At 44.9% G+C, this 12,285-nt stretch overlaps 1 long non-coding RNA gene across 1 annotated transcript in view; it reads right to left on the bottom strand.

Moving 5' to 3' along the window:
* Positions 1-12,285, bottom strand: part of LOC139178968 (uncharacterized) — a 23,186-nt gene extending 10,901 nt beyond the window's left edge. The window contains exon 1 of the long non-coding RNA XR_011563417.1: positions 2,419-12,285. This is a non-coding gene — a long non-coding RNA (uncharacterized lncRNA). The remainder of the gene's footprint in view (positions 1-2,418) is intronic.

Below are 12,285 nucleotides of genomic sequence, written 5' to 3'. Positions count from 1 at the left end.
CGTGGTTGGGTTCCCTTGGCTCCAAGCTGGTTTTGCCTTGTTTTGCTTCATGGGTTTTGAACACAAGCCCTAGGCTTGAGCCCAACCTGGCATGTTCCCCAAGGGTACTGACAAAAGCTCAGCCTTGATGTCAGAACAATTTTCATTGCGTGGTAATCCCATTAAGTGCAACTTCATGCCTTTGTTGTAATTCCTTCCCTACAAGGCTCTCTTTGGGCTCAGCGCCTGCTATGCAAACTAGTAGGGTAACTGGGTGCCCAAGCAAGTGAGCCTCGGAGATCACAACGACCCCCTGAGAAACATTCGAGATCCTACCTCTTCTCCCCCCACACCTGTGAATCTTAGCTTCGGACAGAAAGAGAAGCGCAAGTGAAGGTCATTGACTCAGCCTGTCCCCAGAGACAGAGGGCAGGGCCTTGTGGGTCCCTGTCCTCTCCCCCAGGGGATGCTGATTGGAGATCCTGGTACCAACCTCGCTCTCCCGTTTCAGGAGTCTGGAATTTTGACAAATGAGAATGTCTCCTCTGGGTGGCTATGAATCTCCCCTATTGCAGTTAAAGCCTATTTATTTGTTTGGGCCTCAGCATACAGAGAATCAGAACCATCACATTATCCATTCCCAGAAAATTTTAATCATCCCAAACTGAAACTATACACCCATTAATAACTCCCCAGCTCCCCCGCCCCAGCCCTGGGGTATTATTAGAATTATTAATTATTAATAGAAATTAATAGTATTATTAATAGAAAACACTATTATGTTTTCTGTTTCCATGAGTTTTCCTATTCTAGGTGCCTCACTGCTGCTGCTGCTGCTGCTGAGTCACTTCAGTCATGTCCAACTCTGTGCGACCCCATAGACAGCAGCCCACCAGGCTCCCCCGTCCCTGGGATTCTCCAGGCAAGAACACTGGAGTGGGTTGCCATTTCCTTCTCCAATGCATGAAAGTGAAAAGTGAAAGTGAAGTTGCTCAGTTGTGTCCGACCCCCAGCGACCCCATGGACCGCAGCCTATCAGGCTCCTCCGTCCATGGGATTTTCCAGGCAAGAGTACTGGAGTGGGTTGTCGTGGAGTGTGTAACAGAACAAGACCCTGTAGGGACTTCCCTGGACAGACACCCTCTCCCCCAGGTTCTCTGCTTAATTCCTATCTGAAGTAACTAACTAATAGTTTCTGATGCATTTTTTCCCGAGTTGTTTTACAGATGCTAAAACCTTCACCAAATGGAAGACATTAACTACTTATGACCATGAGCCCTTAATCCTCAGACTTACTGGAGGCTGAGGGTTGATAATGTTAATCTCTGTGACACAACCCTATATCTTACCATTAGTCAATCCGAAAATTGTACACGAGTTGATCACACACCTTGGGACTCTCCTTTCTCACCTGGCCTTTAAAAATGCCTCACTTTAGGATCTACTTCCTTGACCAGGAATCGAACACTGGTGCCCTGCATTGGGAGCAGAGTCTTAACCACTGAGAGGCAGTGTCCTGCAGCTAAGACCCAGCACAGCCAAATAAATTTTTTTTAAAAAGCCTCCTTGAAACCCATTGGGGAGTTCAGGCCTTTGGAGCATGAGTTATCCTAGACTCCTCTGGTGCCTTAAAATAAGCACTGCACTTTTCTTCCCCACAACCCAGTGTCAGTAGATTGGCTTTACTGCTCAAAAGCCAACAGATCCAAGTTTGGTTCAGTAACAGGTGGAATCATATATAATTTGTCCTTTTGGGTCTCTTTCACTTTGCATAATGTTTCCAAAGTTCATCCATGTTGCAACATGTGTCAGAATGTCATTCTTTTTCAAAGCTGTCTTGTTTTCTTTCCTGTTCTTTTGCAGGGCTGGGAGAGGGGGGTTGTTTTTATTATTTATTTGTGTTTGGCCGCACAGTGCCACATATGGGATCTTAGTTTCCCCAGCCAGGGATCAAACCCATGCCTCCTTCATTGGGAGCACGGGGTCTTAACCACTGGACTATCAGGGAAAATTCTGTCTTGTTTGTTTTTAACAAAGGTGAACTTCCCTCCTGCTGTGTGACCCCCAGAGGCACTTGACACAGGATGCAGCAGTGTTTCAGGACCCATGGAGCTGACACAGACCCTGGGTTGCAGGACCCTGTGCACACAGCCATCCATGTCAAAGAAGCCAGCTAGGATCCTGTTCTTCCTGGATTTTCTAACTACAGCCCTTTTCCCCTTCACAATTAGTTCTCAGATTTACGTTACCTCTCTCTGCAGTGTGTCCTTTATGCCTCATATTTAACTGTGGTAAAAGCATTATCCGATCAAAAAGGGATTTCAAGATCAGAAATAGGTACAGATGTATCAGGGATCAAGGGTCCCTCAGGGCCCAACTATACTGCCTCGAGGTTAGAGATTGCTCCAGACAAAGGTCATGAGAAAAAAGAACACCTACCAGGCATTTTCTGCAGACCAGGCTGTCTTCCAGGAGATCTATATCCATTAACGATTTTATCCTTTCAGCAACCTTCCAAGAGACATATGATCATTTGCATCTGCCCAGGTGAGGAAATTCAGGCCCTGAGAAGCCCAAGGACCAAGATTCCCAGACCTGGGACTGGGTTGAGGGTGAGAAGCCAGGCTTGCTCCTGCCAGGGCCAAGACACTTTTTCTTCCAACGTTAACAACAGATGACATAAAACACAAGCACAAACACATTGTAAAACAGATCCAGATACTGTTGGGGAGCGATTATCCCATCTCATTCCTCAGCATGGTCTCTGATAGCATTGAGTCCAGGCCTGCAGGGACCTCCTTGCTTGGCTCAGCCTCTGGTGAGGGAATTCTAACAAGCAGGTCCTCCAGACCTGTGGCCCAGGTTGGGAATGAAGCTGTGGCAAGCCCCTGTGTCCTTGTCTTTTGAAGTAAAATGCTGAGCCAAGAGTTAATGATTGGGAAATGGGAAGAGGTAGAAACAAAGAATAGCTATTAGACTAGGGAACTGGTAACAATTTGGACTATCATTCTGCCACATAGCAGAATCCCCAAACTCACAGCTCCCTGAAAGATTAGATAAAGGCCTGACACACGTTCCTAAATTGTTTTTTCAGGAAGCAGACCCATCCAGGTGAAAACTGCTGACCACAAGAATGTAGACCCAAAACTGGTTGAAATCAGAAAACTGATGATGCTTGAAACTTTACCTTGTGGCCAATCAATCCAAGAATTATCCATGAGCTGATTACTCCCTGATCCTTGAACACTATAAAACTCACTTCCCCCTCCAAGGTGGGTCACACAGTCTTAAGGGTGTTAGCTAACTGTGGCCCCCTTTGCCTGACAAAGCAATAAAAGCTACTCTTTTCTATTTCACCCAAAACTCTGACTCTGCATCTCTTTTTGGCACTGGTGAACAGAGGCCGAATTTCAGCAGCAGGAAAAGGGGACTGATTCGTTTTCCTAGTAGTGGTCATGGTGTTACTGTTATGTGTCAAGTTCCTATTGCTCACCCCACAACAGATCAATAAATCGAGAGATGAGGTGTTGGGGCAAGGAACAGGGACTTTATTTGGAAAGCCAGCAGACCAGAAGATGGTGAACTATTTTCCCAAAGAACCATCTTATCTGAGTTAGAATGCAGGGTTCTTTTATACTAAAGGGGGATGGGAGTGTGGCTGGTGATTACAAACTCCTTGGTGCTGACCAGACCCCAAGAGGGAGGTAAAAGCCTTTGTTCTTGCAGCTGTCTATGTAGGTCTGGTCACAGTGTTCCCATAAATCTCCAAGGAGACAAATGTTGTTCTCTGTTCTATAAAATTTTATCTCTGTGAATGGAAAATCATCATACTTTAAAGGTCAGAGCCTTGAGAATGGGCTATCCTGCGTACTTCATGTTACAGGCAACATTCTTTTATAGACGGTGCAGAATCAGCATGACTAAGCACAGGCTATAGAACACAAGGGTTAGAGCTAAAGGAATAGAGCCCACCTGGAGTCAGATTTTGTGGAGTCCCATACTGAGGTCATAGGTGCAAGGCCTTGTACCAAGATGCAGAGCCCACAGATGCAGAGCCCAGAACCAAAGTCATCTTCAGAACTGACTGAACCCCATTGTAACCAATGCCAAAATCCTCCCTGACCATCACCAGCAGGTTTCCTGACCGCAAATTAGATAAAAATACCCACCCTGGTATTCACCCCATAGCACCCTAACCAATCTTCTAACGCCACCCTTCTAGCTTCCCTGGGCTTCCTTGGTGGCTCAGATGGTAAAGAATCTGCTTGCAATGAAGGAGACCCAGATTTGATCCCGGGGTGGGGAAGATCCCCTGGAGAAGGGCATGGCTACCCACTCCAGTATTCTTGCCTAGGAAATTCCATGGACAGAAGAGCCTGGCAAGCTACAGTTAGTGGGGTCACAAAGAGTTGGACATGAATGAGCAACTAACATGGGCTTCCCAGGTGGTACTAGTGGTAAAGAACCCACCTGCCAATGCAGGAGATGTAATCCCTGGGTTGGGAAGATCCCCTGGAGGAGGACATGGCAACCCACTGAAGTATTCTTGCCTGGAGAATCCTAAGGACAGAGGAGCCTGGCAGGCTACAGTCCATGGGGTTGCAAAGACTCAGACATGATTGAAGGGACTTACCACACATGTACATAACCCATACATCAGGTTTCCCTGTCTCCACTGCATTTGCAGTGCTTTCGTTATCTCTGCTTCTTGCTCTCAATAAACTCACTCCCTTCTCGAATACTGCATCTGGAAATTCTTTTCCAACCTGCGCTCAGACTACCACAACAGATTGGTCATCTGTTGTTCCTTCTTGGTGAGTGTCAAACCAAAGGACACAATCAAGCGAAAGCCCGGGAGAAAGAAGAATTTATTACTTGCGCCATCTCCCAGTAAGAAGAACACTGGAACACTAGGGATCTTTCCCAAAGCAGTGTGTCCCTGAACTGCAGTATTATGGATGTTTTAAGCTAAGCGTGCATACATGTTCATGAAGGGGCTTGAGCAGAAGATCATTCAGCATAGGATTGGGCAGAGGTTGCCAGAGACCAGGCTTTAGTTGATAGAAGTCATGAGGGTCAGAAAATATCAACATCAGGACTTCGCGATGTTGGGAATAGTTAAGACCGTTATTAGTTAAGACGGGTTAAGTTAAGATGGGTCCAATAGTTAAGATTCCACACTGCCAAGGCAAAGGGTATGGGTTCAATCCCTGGTTGGGGAGCTAAGATCACATGCCCTGCAGCATAGCCACACACACAAAAGTCACCATCGTCATTTCTTAGGTTCCAACCAGTCTGGGCTCTCAGCAGGTAGTTATTATACCATATTCCACCTGGGTGGAGGCCTTAGTTCTTGCAGAACTATAAGAAATGTATCAAAGTATAATATTTTATCCCTTAAGAAGGAACTGGGACTATGTCTTATCGTTGAATTATTGTTTCTTGTCTGCTGTTCCTTTGTTTCTGCATTTACTTCCCCTAAGATTATTAATCATGGAAACCTGTTCAAGGGTAATCATTGTGGCTAAGCTTGGACCACAAAATGGTTTCGGCCCAAGATAGCATCTCTTATGTCAAGAAGAACATGTTTGGCTCTCTTTTCTGGGAATGCTCCCCTCCTTATCTGCTTAAAATAACAATTATGGGAGTCCTCAGGGGGAGATTATGTGGCTTGTTCTCCTTTAGGGTATCCCCAGTTCCTGCCTGGTAAACAGAGGTCAGCTTCTGGCTAGATTTCTATTTACTTGAGACAGTAGCCTTTTCAGAGGATATGGGGGCAATTGGCTTACCTCACTTATCCCCACTTTGTGTTTTCTCTTGAATTCTCTTTCCATTGCCTCTGCTATTTACAATGACACAACAATCATAATATCTAGTGTCTTTGAGTGCCTGCTGTGTTTCTAGCTCTGTTCTAGACAGTTTCCACTTCTTAACAACTGTCTTAGAAGGTAGGTCCCAGAGAAGTTAAAGTAATTTTCTGCAGTCATAGAGCAAATAAGAGGTTGAAAACAATCTTGATCTGCCTAGCCCAGGAATGCTTGTTGTCAATCTCAGTAGCAGAGGAGGCGCAAGGATTGGGAAGTACCTGCATTGTCATCAGACTGTGAGTAACAAGGAACCAGTCCAGTGAATGGGGGTGTGGAGAATGCCCCCCAAGTTCCGCTTCAAGCTGGATCACCTATTCACAGAGCTGTAATGTACACCTAGAAGTAGCTGCTCTTTCCCAATAGTCTAAATGCCTTTGTTGTCCCTTTACAATTGCAAAAGAATCTGATAATCTAGTTTAATTGGACTGTTTTTCCTTTTAGGTCTTTGTGGTTGAATTTACAAGTACAATTTAGCTGCATTTATTATTTCCAGAAGGCGTCATAGAGAATGGCTTTAGGTACTCAGGTGTGAAAGAAGCAGACAGAAGAGTCAGGGTTTGGAAGGAATGCCGGAGTTCAGTGAAGCGGATGATACCTCCAGGGACATATTTGCCAAAAGGGAGGGCCAGCCCCAGTCTCTCCTGGGAAATGGAATTACAAAGCCTTTTTCACATGAAAGATTATCTGAACAGTTTCCAAAATCATCTTCTGTTTAATCAGGGCATCCACATTAAGAAAAGTAAGAAGATACCCTTGCAGCGTCTGGTTTGTCTATAAACTCTAAAAACAGATGCTTATTCATACAAATGAAATAAATTTAACAAAAATTAAAAATTGGACAAGTGTGTGAATGCAATGGTGAATTCAGGCTAGTGACCCTTCATAAATTTCAGTTTTTCTCTCCTTCCAAACCTGGAAGGGGTGGAGAACTGAAGATGACATTTGCCTCCAAGTTGGCCAAATATGAGGTGTGAGGGCAAAAACAACAGAGACTCATTATCCACAGCAGCCTCATGGCTGGTCCTGGGCAGGGAAGCCTCTCTGCTCCCAAATGACCTCCCGGACCTCCTGCAGGAGGGTCGGCCCCACAGTTCAGTCCTGCTCCCTGTAACTCAAAAAGAATTAAGCATTGGAAAGTGGGATTGTGGGAAAGGGGTCCCTTTACTTTAGAGGCAGAAACATGAAATGAGTTCTCTGCATCTTTTAACACAGGTATCTGTGGGAACATAAATGTTCTGCCCCACTAGGCCACAAGTGCTCAATTTGACCACCGCAGAAATCGCTGACAGAAAAGAGAGCACATCCCTGGTTCAACAATCCTGGCCGAATGGTGCTGTGTGTGTCTATTGCCAAAAGTGAATGATTGAGACCAACAGCCTGACTGTAATTGTGGCAGAACACAGCAGATGGGTCTGAAGCACCGATTCTTGAGACTTCAGCCATGGGCCCCCACTGCCTCCTGCTCATCGCAGTATGAATGACTCCATCTGCAGAGTGCTCTGAACTACCCACATGGTTCACGCATATCACTGAAGTGCAGCCCTGGGCCAGCAGCGTGGGCAGCTCCTGGGAGCTGAAATGTAAAGTCTTAAGCCCAGCCCCAGACCTGCTGAATTTAACCTGCGTCTTAACAAGATCCCACATATCTATGTGCCCACTGACATTTTAGACACGGCCTTGTATTCTTACTCATCTTTGCAAACAAACACACTCTTGGCTCCCCAAGAATGGGTCATAGAATGTGACCCTCAGCAGGTTTGAGAATGTTTTATCTCCTTTCACCCCCTATCTGCTGTCTATACCATATAGGAGCCATATAAACATGTATCACACATATAAACATTTGCTTATTGAGGACAATTTCAAGACTGCCTCTGAGTCAAACTAACCAGACACAAAAGATACTCAGGAATAGGGTTGCAGATTTAGCCAATAAAAATCCAAAATGGCCAGTTTAATTTGCATTTCAGATTAGCAATGAATAGTTTTTTAGGCACAAGTAGGTCCCAAATGTTGCCCGTGTCCTGTGTCGTATCTACTCAGGAGTCGAAGTCCCAGGCTGCCCTGTCCACCTCCCCACTCTGTCTCTGCCTGTTTTGTGTCTGAGACCCTCTCTTGTTCCCAGTGGTGGTGGCCTTGGTACAAGTTTCAAACCCCAGTTCATGGTCTGCTTCCTTTCTTCCGTGAGGGTGAGAGGCACGTGGAAACTCTAGCACAGACTTCAGCATCAGAAAGACCAGGGATCTGGCTCTGCCAGCTGGATGACAAGCACATTTTATCTTCCTGAGTCTCTATCTCCTTGGCTGTAGAATGAGGGCCTTGGTCCTCTCAATGCCATGGAGATAGTGCGTGGAACAGAATGCCTCCACCGCCCCATCTCCCTGGCAGCCTTGGTTTCTTTTGATAACTGTTGTCCTTGGGTCCATACCCTTCTCCAGTTTCAACTCCAAAACAGGATGTGAACAGCACTTACGATACAAACCAACGCCGCCTCCACGTAGCATCTGCTACTGGTCTGCCTTCGGTTCTGATTTAGGCAGTTCCTAAGTTGCAAATTTAGGTTGAGATTCTTCTTCTGGTTTTTTTTTTTTTTTTTTTTTTTAGGTTGAGATTCTTTATTCAAGTTGCTTCCCAGGTAAAATGTTAAGGACATAGTTGTAATTTTTCAACTATGGCAGCGTTTTGTTTAAGAAGAAATCATATTTAACTACCACCAATCAATAAGTTTTCGTGTCAGTGGCCTAAACTGCATTTCTAACTAACACATATTTGGGGCAATCCACACATTCCACAAGAAGCATGTCCTTTTTTCCCTCTTCTATTTCCACCTGCTTTTTCTGTTCTTTTTAACCACGATCGCTGGTACCACTGGAGGTCAGCAAAGGTAAGAAGGCCCATTCTCTTCAGATGGGCAACTTGGTGAGAGGAAATTGAACTTTTCTGCAGTATTTTTTCCCAAATTGATGTATATATATATATTTAATCTTTATTTTTACTAGATATATTATACAAGTTGTATATATATTTAGTAATATCTGAATAATCAAAAAGGTAAAGAATACCAGTTTTATGAAGTGTGTCGCTTCTGCAGTTTAATTTGATTTTATAAAGTCAAATCAGTAGCAAGGCCAGTCCCTGCCCTTAGTGTTGCAGATGCAGCTTAGGGGTCTGGGTTCCAATTAAGGAAACAATTTTTCAAGACAATAAGAAAGAAGAGCTTGGATTAAAATATCAAATCTACTTGCTTTTCCTCAGTCAAGATTTTGACCTTGGTTTTTGTTTTCCAGCTTGCCCAATTTCTCAACACAGACATCTTGACCTACAGGTTTGTATTCCACTCTGGGTCAGCTTGTTCCATTTACGCTTGTAGGCCTCTTTTATCCTCTGTGACCTCTTTTGTCCTCTGCATAGTTCCAAGCACTTTGTCCCAAGGAGGGAGGGGTGTCCTGCCAGGGGTCCAAATCTGGTGTGGTTCTTCTCAACCTAACAGCATTGGCGTCTGGCTTTAACAGAGACACCAATTTGATGACTGGAGAGATTCAAATTGTTTATTTCCACAGTAGAGCCGTGTAGCAGAAGGGAGAGATATTGAAATAGACGTTCTTTCTAGACTACTTTATTGAAATGAATTTGGAATTTCTAACCCTTGTTGTAAAACGAAAAAACTGGTTGCTCTTTACATACTGGGCAGAAGCCAGCCGACTGTTCGCTTTGTCTTGATCCGTGTCTCTAAGGGGGAGAAGTCCCCCTCCTGGGAATGCCACAGCTTTCCTTCTCCAGTGACTGGACAGAAATACACATTCTTGGCTCCCCATACCTGAGTCAGCTGAAAAAGAACCTCTGCTCAAGGAGGCCCAACAATCTGTGCTTTTATAGTCCTTGGGGAATTCTTTCACAACCACAGGTGGAGGAGCACTGCTCGGAGGAATGCCCCAAGGGTGGACTTGCCTTCGATTGCATTTCTGATAGCCTTGTCTTTGCCTTGGCTCTGCCCCTCTTTTTGTGAAATTCACCTGGAAAGTCTCTCCCAGCGTTTCAAACACCCCCACCCCATCACCCTCTCTCCAGCACTACCGCTTGAGCCCTGGAGGCGGAAACTTTTGCCATTAAGGTGCTACTTGTACATATAGCTCCCCTCTATCCACACAAAATGCAGACATGCGATGATGATGATGGGCAATTTTGAGTAATTATATGCCAAGCATTTTACACATATTATCTTTTGAAGCCTCGCAGTAATCTTACTGATGAAGGATTAGGTTCAGAGATGGTAAGCCACTTTCCAAGTTTCCTTAGTGATTGAGATAATTTTTTGCCTAGAACTCAAAGCCCCACACTTCTTCATGTACAGTTACCATAACTGGTGAGCTACAAGGACATGCTAAGCTAATACAAAGCAATGCAAAGCCAAGCTAAAGCCTGCACCCAGGATTGGGTGGGAATGGGGCCCGTGCTAATATGCGTTCTGCCCAGCACTAATGCACTCAGTATATGGTGTGCTGTCCTGAAAAGCTGTGCGAGGCTCCACGACACAGGGCGATGCTGGACTGTGCAGATCTGCGCCCAGGTACAGTGAGTGCTGCTTCTGTTAACGGAGGAGAGTTTGAGGACGACTCCTCCCTTGGGCCTCAGTTCTTGGTAAGGATGCAAAGAAGAAGAATCTAAGGTCTTACCTACTGCAAGAAAGTTTACTGACAATACTGAAAGAAAGAACAGAGAGAACACCTCAAGAGAAAAGTGGGCCACACCAAGAGAGACGATGGTCCTGGAGGGCTTAGGTACAGAGTTTTTAAGGCAAGGTCATTTGCATAATCCAGGGGGTCATTGACTGACAGTCTTCATTGATAGTTGCAGGTTGTAAAACAAGGTGCTCTACTGTGCATGTCCTGCCCATAATTCAGTCTGTTATAATTAGATGTATGTGTTCATGGAATATCTATGAGCAGTTAATGAGTCCCATGGCCACCAAAGGTTACTTTATTACATGATAATGTGAGGTGTGTGCATGTACAGGAGTAGGGAAATTTCTGCCTGTTGGCTGGCGGGGGATTTTTCTGGCCCCTTGACTATTTTGGAGTACTGTGGGGTAGGGGGCATGTTAGAGGGCGGGGCTGGTAAATTGCTTGGTGGGATTAGGCAGCCATTGGACATTTAGCTGAAGGGGCCGCCTCTCCTTGCTCTCCTCACTAAAATGACATACATACTGACCTCCCCCCTTACCTCTTCAGAGCAGTTTGTCAGAGATCTCTGATAGACTGTCTCCTGGACTCTGGTTTTCATTTTGCCCCAGATAAAACTTAACTCAACAGCTCTCACGTCGTGCAATTTTTTCACTTGACGTGTCTCTCCCTTCTTTTCTGTTTGTAGAGAAAGTTCCCTTTTGCTTCATGTCTGTTCTCCTGATTTTAATTAATTTATAAAGAAATGATAGTATGCTAAAATTCCAGGACATTCTAAAAGAAAATTAATTTACTCACAATCTGCACCCCAATACACATTAGTTTTCTTGTTCTGCTCCTTCGTGTCTTTGCTTCTGTACGTGTATTTGCAACCATAGTGTAGAAATAATTGAGTATTTTGATTCTTTTTAATAATTGCCTACCTAAAATATTTTATCACCTTTTTCTAAATGTCAAACACAGTATAGGCTCAATGCATAACACTTTTGAAAAAGCGACATAATGTGGTCACATACACATCCTGATTTCACAACCCAAAGATAACCGTTGTTAATCAACAACATGTATATGCTTTTAGATATCCTCACACCCCTCCTATAATCTAATGGGGTTAAGGTTTTGGCATTTAGGAAGCAGTGTGATAGGAGCAGAAAGGTAATGATTAAGACATACATATCATGCTTTTTTACTGCTCTGAGCTAAGCATTTTGCACATCATTCTCACAACACACTTAGGTCTTGCATTCCCATTTAACAGATGGGAAAACTGAATTATAGAAAGAGAAGGTAATTTACCCCAAGCCACATAGCATCAAGTGCCACCGTGAGTTTACCCGGGCAGTCTGTCTCCAAAGGCTGGGCCTATAAACCACCACCATGACCAGAAGTCAAGCGCTTACCCAGCCCCGGTCTGTGTGACTGTGTCAGAGAAAGCTTCCAGCAGGCAGTGACACTTTAGCAGGCCTCAGAAGTGAGGAGGAGGGTAGCCAGGAAAAAGGAGGCAGAAGGAAGGCAGATATAGAGAGACTTCTAAGAACCAAGAGCCCATGCAAGGGCAGGAGAGCAAAGAGAGCAGGAGAAAAGTATTAAGGTGAGAGTGTAGGGGTGAGGGCAGAAGAGTGGCTGAAACGAGGCTGGGCAACAGTGGGAGGCTCTGGGGAGGGGCTTTCTAAACTCTGTGTGAGAGTCTGATCTTTACCCATCACCCTTTTGTTCCCCAACTGCTGCTAAACAACTTTGTTTGTGAGCCCCGGGCATAG

Source organism: Bos indicus, chromosome 23, assembly GCF_029378745.1.
Source record: "Bos indicus isolate NIAB-ARS_2022 breed Sahiwal x Tharparkar chromosome 23, NIAB-ARS_B.indTharparkar_mat_pri_1.0, whole genome shotgun sequence".
NCBI lineage: Eukaryota > Metazoa > Chordata > Mammalia > Artiodactyla > Bovidae > Bos > Bos indicus.
The sequence above is the reverse complement of the archived record's forward strand: the minus strand, read 5'-3'. Positions and strand labels throughout refer to the sequence as shown.